The 12,907-nt window shown below is 34.0% G+C and overlaps 1 protein-coding gene across 8 annotated transcripts in view; it reads right to left on the bottom strand.

Moving 5' to 3' along the window:
• The window catches only part of LOC127856201 (double C2-like domain-containing protein beta), a 75,655-nt gene that overhangs the window by 17,456 nt on the left and 45,292 nt on the right, over positions 1 to 12,907 (bottom strand). The window lies entirely within an intron of this gene.

The raw sequence follows: 12,907 nt of genomic DNA on the forward strand, positions 1-12,907 counted from the left end.
GTGTTTTGACTCAAATTGCTTAGGTATAATAAAACAATTTTTTGTTAACTTTATTTTTTTATTTTAGATATACATACACTTGAACATCACCTTTACATTACCCTTATTTCTGTACACATTTAATGTTGTTTTTTTAAATCATTCAAAATCATACCTCTGGCAAAAAAGTTTGCCCATAAACCTTCATGTGTATTTTAAGTCTATGATCTTAACATGTATTTTTGAGTATGAGTTTTTGAGTGATCATAGTATTTAGTATATTTCATGTTGTTTAGTTGACTTTCGATAACTGGTGAAGATAAAAATGCTCCAGCATAGCTCTTTTCTTGCCATAGTATATAAGTATGTAAAGTTGTATCAAAGTATCTTCATTACTTTCTGTGCTATCCAAGTTAAAGGGTCCAGTTTTGTGGGCAGATAAATAGACAACTGGAGAGATGTAAAAAGGGAAACCTCAAATCCCCTCCTGGGAAATGTTGGAAGAGGACATACAAGTAACAAATGAATAATTATTTCCCTTATCTACTGAAACATTTAATAATTTGACATGTAGATAAACATTACTCATGCTAGAATAGTTCATCTAGGAGAAAGTCTGTACTTATTATGATTAACTTGCCATTTAATGGCCTAGAGAGATTGATAATGGTTGACAAAATAATTTAACAATGCTCTCTCCATATAAATGTTGTTGTTTTTTTACAACTATGGTAATATCGATTTCAAATTAACATGAAATAGAGAACATAAAATAGCCATGAATTTTATTGTTTATTATGCTTCCACAATATTAATACAAAACAGTAAATTCTCAAATGACAACATATACCTGCAACTACAGTCAGACTTGCTACAAAACAAACACATATGCAATATAACTATTTTTTAAGAAAAGTGTAATAATAGGCCATAATGTTACTATTAAAAGATTTCAATAAACAAATGTTTAAGAATAAAAGGCTTTTAACTAGCAATGGCAATCAATATTAAATTGTTCGAATATTTAAAAAACTATTCGATTTTGTTTTATTTGTATGTCTCTTCATGTCTGTGTTGTATTTATAAATAAGCAAATGTGTTGATTTGATATCCCCGCCATTGTACTTCTGGACACAAGATATGGCTCCAGACACACAAAAAAAGCATTTTTTCAAAACACAAAGGGCCATAACTCCGTTATTATTCGATGGTGTACAATGCCATTTGGCGTGCATCATCCTCTTATCCATATATATATACTCATGCCAAATTTCACTGAAATCTGCCAAAGCACTTCCAAGATATGGCTCCGGACACAAAAGTGCCGGACGGACAGAAGTACAAACGGAGGGAAAGATGGACGGACGGACAACACCAAAACAATATCCATCCGCCTACAGTGGGGGATAATAAGCCTATAGATAAGAAATATAAGTTGTTAATTACCAACACTTTTTACCACCTCCAATCATCAGCACACAAGGCAAAATTAAAGTTATTTTATGAGACTGATGTTTTAACGGGTGGCTGTTCCCAATAATCCTCTTGATGAATATGCTCTTACCCGTTCTATTGTCAATGGCATAATGCACAATTCAATTCCATAACATGCTTTTTAGAGACTATTATAACTTATTTCTGAAACTTTGATTCTGTCAACAAATAAACACCTGTTCTTGTATTCCATCTTAGAGCTGCCATTTTTTCACAATGTTTTTCGTTATATTATTGTGGAAGATCTTGAGAGCTGTATGGATGACATTCAACTATTAAGTAGGTCTGATTGCATGTAACATTTAATATTGTGTGCATGAGTGTATCATTGATGTATTTTAATACTGCATACTGTATATAAATGTATATTGTTGAACCTTTTCATAATATGTGTGTAGCAATTCATTTAGCAATAAATTATCATAAACTTTCCAATCTTGTGTACATGGATTGAATACCAGACAATCAAATATTAAAATAATAGAGCCAGGAACTTTGGCACACACATAAAAATGGACAATGCTAGTGCTATACATGGCATTATTCAAATGGCGGCATAATAACAGCTAGGTTTTCATCAATGAACACCATTAAACAGATAAATTAAACAAGGAGTTTCAATTGGTATGTATCCCACCAAAAAAGATTCCTACAACCTATTGAAGTGACTGCCGAGTGGCAAAAAAATGATGCAGATTGTTCCATACATGTAAGTAATTTGAAGTAATTCTACCCAGCTATTGATTGAGGATTAATTTTGACTATATGTGTCTTGTTCTGAGAAAACTGGGCTTAATTCATGTGCGTAGTGTTGTCCCAGATTAGCCTGTGCACAGACTTATCAGGAACGACACGTTCAGCTTTAATGGTATATTTAGTTTCAAGGAAGTCCCTTCTTACCGAAAATCAAGTTTCGGCGGAAAGTGTTGTCATTGATTAGCCTGTGCAGACTGCACAGGCTTATGTGGGACGACACTTTAAGCACATGTATTATGCCCAGTTTTATCAGAATAAGACACATATGGAAAATCAAAAATGTAACCATGAGTCTCTTTAAATACAGCAATAATTCTGCAGATGCCATGTGCACATCTTTACAATAGTTTAACTGCTAAACATGTGTAATAAATTCTTGATGATTGGATAAAATAACAAATGACTACTTAAGACATTTGTGAAACCCTGTCAAGGCACCTTGTCCAATTTTTGTTTTAAATAGACAAATATATAATCTATCCATGTGTATGACTCATGCTCTAAGAATAACATTTCATGTACTTTCTGCTTGGTGTTGCTTTGCCAGCGAGAAGCTAGTGAAAATCTGTTCAGAATCAAGGAAATGGCTGTTCAGACATTCAATGTGGTCTTAACCCTTTGCATGCTGGGAAATTTGTCTTCTGCTAAAATGCTGTCTGCTGAATTTCTAAAATTAGCATTTTCTACACAAAAATTTCAAAGAATACTTTCAGAATAGCAAACAGTTTGAATCCTGATGAGACGCCATGTTTTGTGGCGTCTCATCTGGATCCAAACTGTTTGCAAAGGCCTTCAAAATTCGGTTCCAGCACTGACAGAGTTAACAATATGTTGTAAGCAGAGCCTATAAGGTGTTTCTATAATATTTGCATATATATTGAGAACTACTGTAAGCATTTTTAGGACTGATGTAGAAATATTTTGATTGTCTATTTGACTAATATAAAAAGCATGATTGCACTTTTCGCTCACACCTAACTTTTTAATAAAATACAGGACAAAACAGTACATGTACAGAATACATGTAAGAAACATATTAAGTATAAATTATTTAAAGAAACAATATAAAACATTGAATATGATTTTAAAATGTAGCAAAGTAAAATAGGTAAAACAAGAGATGTGTTTGTCAGAAACACAGTGCCCCCTTTTGCGCCGCTTTGAAGCCATACCGGTATATTTGACCTTGAAGGATGACATTGACATTGACCTTTCATTACTCAAAATGTGCAGCTCAATGACATACACATGCATGCCAAACATCAAGTTGCTATCTGAAGTGACACAGAAGTTATTAGCATGACATAGAAGTATTGAGCATATTTCGAAACCAAAATGCGAAACCTAAATGCAAAGTGTGACAGAAAGACAGACAGACGGATGTACGGACGGTCCGATCACTATATGTCCTCCTTCAAGGGCATACAAAATCATTATTTTGAAGTTAATATTAAGTTCTCATGCTAACATATTTACATTTTTATCGATATGGTAAAATGTATCGGAACATATATCTTTCAAAGTTATTAGATAACAAATACATTTACACATAAAGCATGACAGAAAACTTTTTAATGACAAGATATAGGATATGACCTCTGAATAATTTACATAAAACTTTTACATAAATATCATATTATGGAATAATATAATTCGTATATAAATATAACATGGGGGGCCCTTTTCCCCTAGGCCATTTTACCGATTTTAGTATACAAGGTAGTTGCTCATAAAATTTGAATTGCATTTTACTAGTGACTAGATATTTGACCCCAAACTGAAAATGTTTTTGAAGTTTGCCAAAATGTCATGGAGACAAATGTATGAATAAATGTGTTCAAAAGATTGTTCATTAATACAAGCTAGAGGTCTTGTTTCAGATCTTAGATAACAAAGTTTTGAAATTGGCCAAGATATCAATACGTAAAAATGTTCTGACTTAGTTTAATGAAAATTTGGCTGTTATGGGGACCCCTAGAAAATTCAGAGGTCTTTTCTACATTTTGATACAGTGAATAGGTTCTTTTTGCAACATGACCCAGTTTCAGACTATATGTTATTTGGACAGATTGGGCAATAGATTTGCATGACTTCTATAGTGTTCACATGCATTTTCTTACTCTGGAAATTGTGACCAAGTATACCCCGTTTAGGACTTGTATATATATATATATATATATATACATAGATATATTTAAGACTGACCAAGTTGCATAAAGATTGGGCAATCAATGTGACTTCTAGATTGTTCACATGCTTTCTCTTCTTGTGATAAAGTTTATGACCCTATATATGCCAGTTAAGAACTCCAACAGGATGTTATTAGAAAAAAATGTCCTTTACATTGTTGCATGAAGATAATATAATTGTTCTGATTAAGTTTCATGTCAAATGGGCAATAAAAGAGACTTATTACAGCCTTAACAATATTTTTTTCCGACTTGTTACTTACTTTTTCTAAAAAATCCTCTTTATTAAATAAAATGAGTCATTTGTTGTTGACCTTGTTAGTGTCCTTATTCATAAAACATTATTTACTAATAAGTTAAAAATGTTTTGTTTTCAATATTTAATAATAGAATGATAACTTTGGACTTAGTTTTGTGAATTGCAAGTATATTGCCAGAATGATGATACTCACAATGTAAATTGTGCTATGGCTTATAGAAAATACACTTTTAAAATAATGAGATCAAAGCCACCAATTAATATAATATTGCAAAAAAAGGACTTTGCTATGTTGACTTACATAACTAATAACTAGACACATACACATGTAATAGAGAATGAAATACACAGAACAATTAACTATTTCACAACACTAAAGCTAAATTCCCTTGTAATTTTAAATATATGTAAAAGCACCCTATTTAGCAATTAAGGAAAAGCTCAGAAATAGAAATTAAAATACATCACAAACACTTAATTATTTCACAAACACTTAAAAATTATGAAAATCTTTAAATCTCCAATATTCCAAACATGTTTTTAAACAGCGTTTTTCCTCACCACTTTGAAAATGGTTCTGGTTAAATTGGAAAAATTAGGGCGTTCTCATTTAAATTGGAAAATATATAGTTATTATGCTGAAAACTTAATGAAACATGTTCAAATAATAAGTTGCATAACAACATGAAAGTGGTAAGTGATTTCCAGTGAAATCCTGTTTCTATTAACATTAAACAAAGAGTTTATTTAACTAAATACTCTTATTACTGAAGCCATGCTTCAGATTATCAACTGTCTAAATCAGGACTCGGAGCCTAATGTTCCGTAAGATACCCTGCCTCTGACTGAACCAGGTTTGCGTCAGTAGACTCTACTGTTGATGAAAGGTAGCTATAATCAACATCCCATAACTATGCACTGGACTCAATATTACATTTGTTATCCCAAATTTTTAAGTCAAAATTTTATAAATGCGTGAGTGATTAGCAGTACCTGTTATTTGTTTGGCTATTTTCATTTTATACCAAAATGGGTTACATACTACTTAACAAGCAGTATAAGAGTATGGCTCCAACGCTCTGCAGCTGTGAACAATTGTGAACCAATTATGCGTGAATAACCCAGTGTCACTACCAACAGATAATTTCAGTGGTTGTTTGGCAGTTATCTTTACTTGACACACTAATCAGTCCTTACGGTTTACTCCTCCACAAGCAAATGTGGCCAGTTACTTAAGAAACTGATGATGGCAACGTAGTGTAGTCCTCATGGAAATTTAGCATTTCATGCTTTATATAGTCAAAACATCTATTTTGACACGTAGAGCGTGGTTACAAACTATTATTTTTTTAATTACCAAAAACAGTAAATGTTTTGTTGTATTCTCAAATGATCATAATAAATTTGTAATCCAAAACACACTTTGAATTAAATTTTGGAGATTAATGCTACATTATCAAATTCTAGTTTCAAATAAACAATACACATGTATTTTTTGTTCATCCTTTGTGCCAATATGAACACTGTGCAGCTTATGTAAAACGCCATATTATGGCATGGGTTGCATCGGTGTATTGATTTTTGTATTAAACTACGTAGTGAAGAAACAACTTTCACCTTCTGATTCCTGTTAAAATTTGCGTTTTTCATTTTCACTAAATTAAATTACAAATTATTTTGAATCGATATTTACCCTTAATTAATTTCAAATCAAACATCCAGTATCTTTATTGTAATGTTTTTTTAGATGATTAATTATAGAAGCCGTTATTGTGCCATATTCAGTAAACAGACAAAACTGGATTAAGTTAGTAAACTGACCTATTGTGTAGACAGCGATGATTTGACAAAATGGGATTAATATGTGGGTATGTAACTCTTCGCAATTTTTTCTGCTGATTGTGATTTTTTGTGAATTGGGATTTTTTAAATTTGAAATCAGAAAAAATAGTCTTATTCGAATGGTGCCTTTTTACGGTACCAACTTTATATAGAGTAAAATCCCTGCTATACTTATCATTCAACCATTATAAAAAAACATGCATGACCATGCAAGGTAACATACTGCTATAGGATAAACAATAAGAAACAAGCTCAGCTGATCCTGTTGTTGTCAATTTAAATGTTGCATGTCAATCTTTACAGCATAAGAAAATTATCAAGCTTATTACAGGCGATATTTGTGTTCATTTGAAACTGGAATAAACAATAATAAGATTTACATAAAAATATCTGTTTTCTTTGCTTATGGGAGATGAAATAAAATTAAATTACTACATTTTGGTGTTGACTTTCATAAAGATCAAGGAGTTTACAATAGCATCAGTAAGTCAATTAATATTACTTTTTATAAGCACAACAACAAAATACACCACAAGTTCAAGTACCACAAATTTTTGTCCACAAAGAAAGCTGTACATGTGCATGGCAACATTCTTTGACACACAAACACAGCCAGCAAAGAAGACATATTTAGAGCAAAGATTCAAAGATGTGCAATGCAATGCGAGAGATTTTAATTTGTAAGAGTTAGTATTGTCTGTGTCTGGGTGTTTCTCTACGATGTTGGCCAGAGGAGGAGGACGAAGGTCGACGTGGATAAGTAACTGAACCGTAACCTGGGAAACGAAACAGAAACATAAGGCTGGGTAAGATTGATTAACATGTGATTATATAATATAAATATGAGTAAAATGGACATTAGGTTAGGTAAAGTAATATCTGAAGGTTAATTGGATAGAAACACATTCACTGGCAAAGTGCAAACTGTAATAGGTTAAACTGGGACAAAATAAAGCACTATTCAGGATTATGGGCACATTCAGAATAAATCATCCTCTAACGCAGAACCACGAAAACCAAATGTATTTGTCATCAGCTAGGTAATTATTTTCTACCATTTCCTTTTCCAATTTTTCACTGACAACAGCCACCAAACACAACCATTAATTTTGTTATTCATTCTTCAGAACAAGGCTGCGTGTGGCAAATATCACAGGACATGGCTCAATTTCACAGCAAATATTTCCAATAACTATGCTGAGGTCATTGTCATTAAAATGACCACCATTCCAAAAATAACAAATATTTACCTTGTGGCATTCAAAGACTATTATGCAATTGACATCCTAAGCAAAAAGGAACAGTTTTAATGGCAAACACACTGAATGACCTGAATCATGCAAAAACAAGGGCTGTTTGTAAAACATGCATGCCCCCCATATGGGCTCTCCGTTGTAGTGACAGCCATTGTGTGAATATGTTTTTTGTCACTGTGACCTTGAAATAAAATCCAATAAGTATCATGGAATCATTTACTTATTAATACTAAGATGAAATTCTCTATACATTCTGTCTACAATTTATGACACTTATGTCAATGACCTGTGAAATGTATCCAATTAATAGTACAAAAACCAATCAGGAGCTATACTAATCAATTATATCCATTATATGATTGAGTCTTTTATTTTTTGGATTCCTTTAACACATTTTGACTTATTTGACAATATGTGAAACATGCACACAATTCGTAATGTTTTATTTATTAATTAATTGGTAATGAAACATGTTATTTATAGCAGTTAACTCCCCTAGTCAATGACCACCATAGATAGCAATGCAATCTGATTAAAAATAGCCAAGGCTAGTGTTGTGTATTGGGCAAATGAATACAAGTGCAACTTTACCACATGACCAGTATCATGTGTTTACCACACACAGAAGTCAGTTATGTAATAGACCATTAATTCCACTCCCAACTTTGGCCACTTGCTAAGATACTGACCAGTATCAGATGGGGTTGTGAAATGGTGTAAACAGTGAACACCAGTCCATTTAATACTGGCCTACCACTTGTACTAGTTGGTTTGGAGTTAATACAGTTATGCATGTACAAATGAGACATTAAGCTCAAAAGTTAATTATATGTGCGCTCTGAAAACTAACCAGAGGAGTGGGTTGAAATTTACAATCTTTACTTGGCATTTGAGGAAATCTGAACTCTCAGGGTTTGAATAGAACATCCCCAAATAAACTTTTCTTTACGCTGTTGTTATTTTTGTTCAATACACAAATATTAACCTAACTTTACAAATCCTGTACAGTAAAGGAAACTAAATCTAAGTTGATATTTTAATATGCTTGATCCTATTTATGTATTAACATTGTTTTATACATACAAACTGTGTTGCTGTTTTTCAATTAACAAGCAGATTAAAAATTAATTATATTTTTATGTATAATTTGAATTGACAAAATTAAATGCAAGATGCGTAGCAAGAATTACATGTTTGATTTATTGTCAGTGAACCGTGACATTTTCTCAATGTTTCAGACCACCAGTTTGTCAAAGCTATCAACATCTTGGATGGTCAAGCTAAATAGAATTGACCCAGCAAATCACAACTGTCCTGTTGCCATATCATATTACATTGGTTTTTTAAATGTTAAATTCTCTCGTCATTTCCATAAACATAGTATTTACTGGCACAAAAACAAAGGCTTATACATCATTATGAATGAACATGTGTCAAAATTCAATTTGTAAGTCTCTTAACTGGACAGTGTGGAAACAGAATAAAATATGGGCTGTCCATTGTAGTGGCAGCCATTGTGTGAATACGATTTTTGTCACTGTGACCTTGACCTTTGACCTAGTGACCTGAAAATCAATAGGGGTCATCTGCGAGTCACGATCAATGTACCTATGAAGTGTCATAATCCTAGGCAAAAGCATTCTTGAGTTATCATCCAAAAATCATTTTACTATTTCGGGTCACCGTGACCTTGACCTTTGACCTTGTGACCTCAAAATCAATAGGGGTCATCTGCGAGTCATGATCAATCTAGCTATGAAGTTTCATGATTCTAGGCATATGCGTTCTTGAGTTATCATCCGGAAACCATTTTACAATTTCGGGTCACTGTGACCTTGACCTTTGACCTAGTGACCTCAAAATCAATAGGGGTCATCTGCGAGTCATGATCAATCCACCCATGAAGTTTCATGATCCTAGGCGTATGCATTCTTGAGTTATTATCCGGAAACCATTTTACTATTTCGGGTCACCGTGACCTTGACCTTTGACCTAGTGACCTCAAACTCAATAGGGGTCATCTGCGAGTCTTGATCAATCTACCCATGAAGTTTCATGATCCTAGGCGTATGCATTCTTGAGTTATCATCCGGAAACCATTTTACTATTTAGGGTCATCGGACCTTGACCTTTGACCGTGTGACCTCAAAGTCAATAGGGGTCATCTGCAAGTCATGATCAATCTACCCATGAAGTTTCATGATCCTAGGCGTATGCGTTCTTGAGTTATCATCCGGAAACCATTTTACTATTTCGGGTCACCGTGACCTTGACCGTTGACCTAGTGACCTCAAAATCAATAGGGGTCATCTGCAAGTCATGATCAATCTACCCATGAAGTTTCATGATCCTAGGCGTATGTGTTCTTGAGTTATCATCCGAAAACCATTTTACTATTTCGGGTCACCGTGACCGTGACCTTTGACCTAGTGACCTCAAAATCAATAGGGGTCATCTGTGAGTCTTGATCAATCTACCCATGAAGTTTTATGATCCTAGGGGTATGCATTCTTGAGTTATCATCCGGAAACCATTTGACTATTTCGGGTCACCGTGACCTTGACCTTTGACCCAGTTACCTCAAAATCAATAGGGGTCATCTGGGAGTCATGATCAATCTACCCATAAAGTTTCATGATCCTAGGCGTATGCATTCTTGAGTTATCATCCGGAAACCATTTGACTATTTCGGGTCACCGTGACCTTGACCTTTGACCTAGTGACCTCAAAATCAATAGGGGTCATCTGCAAGTCATGATCAATCTACCCATGAAGTTTCATGATCCTAGGCGTATGCGTTCTTGAGTTATTATCCGGAAACCATTTTACTATTTCGGGTCACCGTGACCTAAACCTTTGACCTAGTGACCTCAAAATCAATAGGGGTCATCTACGAGTCATGATCAATCTACCTATGAAGTTTCATGATCATAGGCGTATGCGTTCTTGAGTTATCATCCGACAACCACCTGGTGGACGGACCGACATACTGACCGACCGACCGACATGAGCAAAGCAATATACCGAAGGGGGGCATAATTAGTCTAATGCCTCATTCTGCCAAGGTAGCAGGAGACCAGCCAGTGCATTAGCATATGAATATTCTACATATCACTAAACTGTTTAATAAAATTCACACATAATTTCCAAATTGATTTTTAGCACCAAAACACAACATCTAATTGATTTATTTTATGTTAATTGCAAGAACAATATTTACATTTTCATTGTTAAGCTTTTTTTTCCCAAAATACAAAAAATGAAAATCTTTTTTTAATGAGACAGCCTTTTCTACAAGAATATTAACCATATTCAGTTGAAACTAATCAAGATGTATCTTGAAGCACCTTTCATCAATTATTAAATAAGTTTCATTTTGATTAAGTAATGAAGTTGGCCTCTAAAGTTGCAAAAAAGTTTTTCTAAGATTTGACCTGGGGACTAGTTTTTGGATTCAAATGATCCAGATTTGAAAATAGTCCAGACATTTCAAGAGAAACATTCTGACAAAGTTTCATGGAGATTTAGTGATAAAGTTGGCCTCTAGAGAGTTAACAATGTATTTCTTAGGTCTGACCTGGGCAATAGTTCTTAGATGCAAGGTTTCAACATTCACACACAGCCTAAATAAACCTTTAACCCTATGGCATTATGAAGGCAGTCAATTTGAACTAAGGTATAATAATAATGTTAACTTATGTTAATGTATTATAATTATGCAGACAGTCAACTGTAGCTTTCACAGGTATATTGTCAAAGTGACATACAACCAGCGTGAAATCTTTTTCTCCCAAATTTTTCAATGAATTAAGTATGTCTTTGGAGTTGAGACGGAAACTTGATGTCAAAAAAGCAGTAAAGGGAAATGATCCAACAATTTCTTAGTATAAACCTCGAGTTTCTCATCAACAAGCCAAATACCCCCACCTACCCCACAGTATTGTCAACTATGTTCATACCCCCACCTACCCCACAGTATTGTCAACTATGTTCAAGGGGATTTTTCTCAGAAACTTGTGGATCATTGGGGATGAAAATTATGATGGGAACATCTACACATCATGGTGCAAACAGATTTTAAGTTTCAGTTTAACTCCGAGAGAAATGTAGAGAAAGTTTGCTTCATGACCATAAAACATTAAATGCAAAAAAACCTACTTATCAGCTGATTAATTTTCAGACATATAATAAACTCTGTTTCACACTTTGCTTTCAGGGGTTACCAAAGATAACATTCTGTCACAATTAAAACAAGAGCACCGCCTTGCGGGTGCAGACCGCTCATCTTTTTTTTCTTTTACAGGTGAAGGGACCTATCTCATTACTTCAATCACAAAGGAGGGAGAGGTGGGGTGGAAAGGGGTGTATGGTTTGGGTGTGTGGTCATTTATTACATTATCTTCCAAAAATAAGCAAAAAAAATGAAAAAATATATTTTTTTATTTTTTTTTGGGGGGGGGGGGGGGTATTCTTGGTCGGGATGGTTGGACAGTATTTTAAAAAATAAATATATATTTTTTTTTTTATCGTGTTTCAAAAAATAAAAACAAAATTAACTAGAGCTTTGTCACAGACGTGACGTATACCCCCATGTGCTGCATGGACACAGACTATTTTGCATGCTGTCTTCACAAAACAAGAGAATCAAATTTATGGCGATTTTTAAGAATTATAATGCCATTATCATTTATGGCCATTTCGACCTTTGAACTCTTGAATTCTTTCGCATGACATGCCGTCCAAATTTATGGCCATTTTTTTTACTTTTGAACTCCAAGTGTGACCTAGACCTTGCAGTTATCGACATAATTCTTTCGCATGACACATCGTCCCATGATTGTGAACAAATGTACCAGGTATTTTTAAAATCTCACAATAAATGACATAATGGCAATTTTTTACCTTTGAACTCAAAGTGTGACCTTGACCTTGGAGTTATCAACGTAATTCTTGCGCGACACACCGTCCAATGATGGTGAACAAATATGCCAAATGATTTTAACATCTCACAATGAACGACACAGTTATGGCCCAGACAAGCTCATTTATGGCCATTTTTGACCTTTGAACTCAAAATGTGACCTTGACCTTGGAGACATCGACGTAATTCTTTCGCGCGACACACCGTCCAA

The sequence above is a fragment of the Dreissena polymorpha genome, chromosome 1 (genome assembly GCF_020536995.1).
Source record: "Dreissena polymorpha isolate Duluth1 chromosome 1, UMN_Dpol_1.0, whole genome shotgun sequence".
Classification (NCBI taxonomy): domain Eukaryota; kingdom Metazoa; phylum Mollusca; class Bivalvia; order Myida; family Dreissenidae; genus Dreissena; species Dreissena polymorpha.